We start from the raw sequence: 4,919 nt of genomic DNA, 5'->3' as shown, positions 1-4,919 counted from the left end.
TATGCATTCTCTAAGATATAGGTATATTTAATGTAAAAGATATTTCCAAATCTCTGGTAGTCATAGCACTCAATAGAAGACCTGTGTCTAAATGCTTTATTGGAAACGCACACATACACACACACACACACACACACACACACTCACATAGCCACCACGCATGTAAAAATAACTAAATAACTTTTAGTGAATGGTAATTCATTAAAAGAAGTATAATCATGGAGAGAGAAAAATACAAGGTACGCAGCATCTATATATTTTATTTAAAATGTAATTATATTCCTTCCTTCATTCACATATTTAGTGTGTGCTATTTGTCAGCTATTGTTCTTTTATTGGAAAAGCAATCTATTGTCTGGAGAAAGAAAACATAATAAAAAGCAAAATACTACTTTTGCAATAATAATAAGAACTATAATGGCTACTGTAATTGGATGCCCAGTGCTTAGTTTCGATGTTCATTTAAAGGTGTGCAACTAGATGCACATTAATCTAACAAATATATTTCAGAATGCTTAAGGGAAGGGCAACTTTACAGGAATAAGCTTTTCTCGTCATTGTCCATATTGTCTTTCACTCAAAGCAAATGAAAGCTATACATGAACATTTTAAAAATTAGTGTAACATACATTTATATCTTTCATAACTCTGCTTTTTTTCTCTATGTGCTCATTACTTAGGAGTACACTAAATGAAAATTCAAAATAAGTTGTTAGGTCCCATCATAGAAGTAGAATTTTCACCAAGATCATTTAACATTCCCAAATAAATCAGAATACAGTCAACCTTCCTTTAATTCATATCTTCCGTGGAAAATGTAACTACCTTTCTCTACCTTATTCTTGATATTTCAAATCCCTTAGAACTACTATCAGCAAAATGAATTAGATATAAACCCCCACAAGCACATGTATCATTGTGACAGTCTGTGTTAAAAAACGATAATGGCAAAAACAAGGATCTCTATTGCAAAATACAATGCCCTTTACACAACACCCACAGACCTGAGTATAAGTCATGTTTCTACATATGATTTAGCAGTCAGTTAAAATCTCTAAGACTTTTTTTCTTCATTTGAAAAATGAGAATATTTTTCTTACTTCATGGCATTATTATCAAATGAGAAATAATAACAGTTGCGCTTTTTTAAAAGCCTATGTTTTGAAAAGCCATGAAAAGAGCCTAAGTGAAAATGCTTATGGAAGGCTTATTCCTATAACTCCACTTCCTCTTAAACATTTGTAAGATATATTTGCTAGGTTGATCTAGATGTACAATTCAATTCTCCAAAAAAGTAATTAAAATTCTCCCCACTTTTCCAACTTAAAAAAAAAAAAATCTGTGTGAGGCCGGATTTTCTTCATACACTTCAACTAAAACAACATATTGAGACAGATCGAATGGAGAAGCAAATATGAGGAACCAGATGTCTTTTATTAAGCCAGACATTTGCAAAATTAAGCCCGAGAGTTGCAGATGTAAAACAATGCCATTCCTGTCACTATTTTTTTTTTTTTTGCTTTGGAAAATATATTTCATTTTCATTAAAAACACTTATGTAAATATGTAATGGGTTTATTATTAGTATTTTAAGTGAATTAATAAATATTTAATTTTTTTCAGTTTTTTAATTTCTCATATGGTAAATATTGGTAGATTTATTCCACGTGAACTAGAGCTCACTGAGGTTCTTCATAATTTTTGAGAATATAATAGATATCTGAGACCAAAACAATTCAGAAACACTGACATAGACCAAGCACTAAACATATAGTAACTCGAGGGCTTTTAACACATCGCATGATTTCATATAGTAACAGTTGAGAAGTTACATAATTGTATCTATAACAGTGAGGCAGGAAGAATTTTCTTTCTCTTTCTTTCTTGCTTTTTAAACTTAAAAGAAATCATACCACTCATGTTAGAGAGAAGTCTCCTGTGCATGCTGATGGCATTCTCTCCATTCTTTCTTCCAAGTCTGTGAGTCTCATTTCATGTGTCCCATTTACAGGAGTAAAATTAGCATGTTATCCAGTCACCATTTGGCCCATGACTCAATGTCACTATAAAAATCATTTTAGCAGCTTCGTAGACCCAACTTCTTCTAGGATACATCGATGTGGAACGCTTCAATTTGTTTAATAAAGGAGACGTAAGTACTTACTTTTCATAGCCTCTTGTAATCTATCTAAATCTGTAAATACTACCACAGTAAAACCTTCTGGTTTATTCTCTCAAATAATTTATGTATATGAAATTTTAAAAAGGTAAAGGACATAAGGAAGGAAAAAAAAACCAATGGTTCTCAGTTTAGAAATCCATTAGACAGAGGAAGAATTCTTAGAGCAGCAATGTACCACATCTATTGTTAAAGAGTGAGAAAGTTAGGCTCTTTTAAGGAAGAAAAGGAAGAGCAAGCTTATTTCCTATTCATGAATTTTCACTGATTTTTAAGATGTGAGATTTATGTTTTAAAATTTAATCTAAGTTTAAATGCTTCAGTTTTTAAATAATAAAATGTCTTTTTTCTTTCCTTCTCCCATCAAACTTTGAATATTAGTATAATTGGATTTTTTGTATAAAAAAACTATATTATCTTGTCTGTAACCAATACTATCATTTTGTCATGTCTAGAAAATTCCAGTTATAGAGTGCTATAGAGACTGTTTTCTAGAATTTCAAAGCAAAAATATGCATTCTCTAAGATATAGGTATATTTCATGTAAAAGATATTTCCAAATCTCTGGTAGTCATAGCACTCAATAGAAGACCTGTGTCTAAATGCTTTATTGGAAACGCACACATACACACACACACACACACACACACACACTCACATAGCCACCACGCATGTAAAAATAACTAAATAACTTTTAGTGAATGGTAATTCATTAAAAGAAGTATAATCATGGAGAGAGAAAAATACAAGGTACGCAGCATCTATATATTTTATTTAAAATGTAATTATATTCCTTCCTTCATTCACATATTTAGTGTGTGCTATTTGTCAGCTATTGTTCTTTTATTGGAAAAGCAATCTATTGTCTGGAGAAAGAAAACATAATAAAAAGCAAAATACTACTTTTGCAATAATAATAAGAACTATAATGGCTACTGTAATTGGATGCCCAGTGCTTAGTTTCGATGTTCATTTAAAGGTGTGCAACTAGATGCACATTAATCTAACAAATATATTTCAGAATGCTTAAGGGAAGGGCAACTTTACAGGAATAAGCTTTTCTCGTCATTGTCCATATTGTCTTTCACTCAAAGCAAATGAAAGCTATACATGAACATTTTAAAAATTAGTGTAACATACATTTATATCTTTCATAACTCTGCTTTTTTTCTCTATGTGCTCATTACTTAGGAGTACACTAAATGAAAATTCAAAATAAGTTGTTAGGTCCCATCATAGAAGTAGAATTTTCACCAAGATCATTTAACATTCCCAAATAAATCAGAATACAGTCAACCTTCCTTTAATTCATATCTTCCGTGGAAAATGTAACTACCTTTCTCTACCTTATTCTTGATATTTCAAATCCCTTAGAACTACTATCAGCAAAATGAATTAGATATAAACCCCCACAAGCACATGTATCATTGTGACAGTCTGTGTTAAAAAACGATAATGGCAAAAACAAGGATCTCTATTGCAAAATACAATGCCCTTTACACAACACCCACAGACCTGAGTATAAGTCATGTTTCTACATATGATTTAGCAGTCAGTTAAAATCTCTAAGACTTTTTTTCTTCATTTGAAAAATGAGAATATTTTTCTTACTTCATGGCATTATTATCAAATGAGAAATAATAACAGTTGCGCTTTTTTAAAAGCCTATGTTTTGAAAAGCCATGAAAAGAGCCTAAGTGAAAATGCTTATGGAAGGCTTATTCCTATAACTCCACTTCTTCTTAAACATTTGTAAGATATATTTGCTAGGTTGATCTAGATGTACAATTCTAAACCCTTAAAATAACATAGAAACTGGATACTGTGTTGCTTAATGGTGGTGCAGATAATGAAAATATCCTTACGACTAATATCATGAAATTACTCCAAGGTCAAAAACTTGATCTAAACTCCAACTTACTCACAGACGGGCAGCCTGGTAAAATAGAAAGAGTGGGCTGGAACTTTGCATATCTAAGTTCTAGGCGCTTAATTAACTATGTGAAGATAAGCAGATCACTTGAATTATCTGGTCCTCAGGTTCTTCATCTGCTAAAAACTTTTAGATTGAAGTAGACACACTTTTAGGATTTGGTAACTTAGTACAATCAGGAGGCAGGGAAGTTTTCGGTGAATACTTATGACAAGTGATTAATACATTTCTCCCTCATTGGTCAGTTCTATTCAACATACTTTTATATAACACTGACCATGTGTAAGGGAACCTGCTTGGAATTGTTTGTGATTAAAATATTAACAAAATTCAGTTCTTGTCTTGTTGGAGACTGTAATCGGTATAGAAGCAGAGGTAACCATAATGCTACTTAGAATTTAAGTGCCCTGTGCAAGGACAAATCAAACCCATGAATTGCTAGCTAATGAGATAGGGAAAAGACTTTAAAAAGAAGATGGTGTTTGGCTGAGTTTTGAGGGCTAAATCCATTATAACAAGCAAGTTTGTAAGGGAAAAGACATTCTAACTGGAATAATAGACTTGAGCAAATGTATCAGCAGAGAAGCTCTGGAAAATTATTGTGCATTATTCTACAACATACCAAGTACGAGAACAAGTGGTTGAAATTGAAACAGCAAAAGGGGATCCTTTCCAGAGCATGAAAAGCTTTAAAAAAATGCTAAAAATAATTCATAATATGTTCTATAGGCTGTGGGACTGGCTTTGAAGGTCTTTGAGAAAAGTAAAAAAGTGACTCTAATAGCAGCATTTTGGATAGATTAGGGC

The sequence above is a fragment of the Propithecus coquereli genome, unplaced genomic scaffold (genome assembly GCF_000956105.1).
Source record: "Propithecus coquereli isolate 6110/MARCELLA unplaced genomic scaffold, Pcoq_1.0 Scaffold8, whole genome shotgun sequence".
Lineage (NCBI taxonomy): Eukaryota > Metazoa > Chordata > Mammalia > Primates > Indriidae > Propithecus > Propithecus coquereli.
This window is presented reverse-complemented; position numbering follows the sequence as displayed.